Source organism: Mastomys coucha, unplaced genomic scaffold (assembly GCF_008632895.1).
Source record: "Mastomys coucha isolate ucsf_1 unplaced genomic scaffold, UCSF_Mcou_1 pScaffold5, whole genome shotgun sequence".
NCBI lineage: Eukaryota > Metazoa > Chordata > Mammalia > Rodentia > Muridae > Mastomys > Mastomys coucha.
Window position 1 is genome coordinate 99,468,802 of NW_022196911.1, and position 756 is coordinate 99,469,557.

General features: G+C 55.8%; 1 protein-coding gene across 2 annotated transcripts in view; it reads right to left on the minus strand.

Annotated features, from left to right (window-relative positions):
* Positions 1 to 756, minus strand: part of Arhgap27 (Rho GTPase activating protein 27) — a 31,581-nt gene that overhangs the window by 28,888 nt on the left and 1,937 nt on the right. The gene's annotated exons all lie outside the window — the stretch shown is intronic.

Genomic DNA, 756 nt, shown 5'->3' on the forward strand with positions numbered 1-756 from the left:
CCCCCCCCCCCGCCTCCATCCAGCAGGGAATCCGTGGAAAGCTCTTAAGTGCCCCCTCCCTTTATGAGTTTGCCCTCCGGGAGGGCGAGATTAGCGTCGGGGCGCAGGCTCTAGGGCAGCCCCCAAGTTGTTCTACCTTAGAAATGTCCCTGCCTTATTTAGTCCGGTGATTTTGACGTAGGGGCTTGGACAGCTAAGGTTGGAGAACCGGTTCTCGGGGTTTCTCTTCCCTCTCCCAGAGGCTTGTCGCACACGTGAACCAAGAAGTCTGGCCCGCCCATTAGGGCCAGCACCGCCCCCTGCACGCCGGCTCCTAGGCAGCCTCTTAAAAGGCTTCCTGGTGTGTTCACCTGCCTAGGGATCCCTCCCTACAAGGACAGCCTGTCCCCAGGAGTAGCTTCTAGGGAATGCATTGCAACCGTGTCACCAGGGTCCTCTAACTCTCTTTGGAGTGATCATTATAACACCCCCCACATCCAATGCCAGGTTAGTCTGGTGCCGGGTGTGTGTGTGAGAAGAATCCCAACTGTGTGTCTTCAACAAAGTGAAGCCGGTGGCCTACTCCGGAAGTACTGGTCACTCCAAAAACCTACAATGACCACTCCGTTTACTGCCCTACAAGGTGGCCTAGGGACCAGCAGAGGGTGCCCACCGTCTTGCTAAGGCTGATTTCTTTTTTAAGAGTTCTTTAGGGGCTGGTGAGATGGCTCAGCGGGTAAGAGCACTGACTGCTCTTCCGAAGGTCCTGAGTTCAAA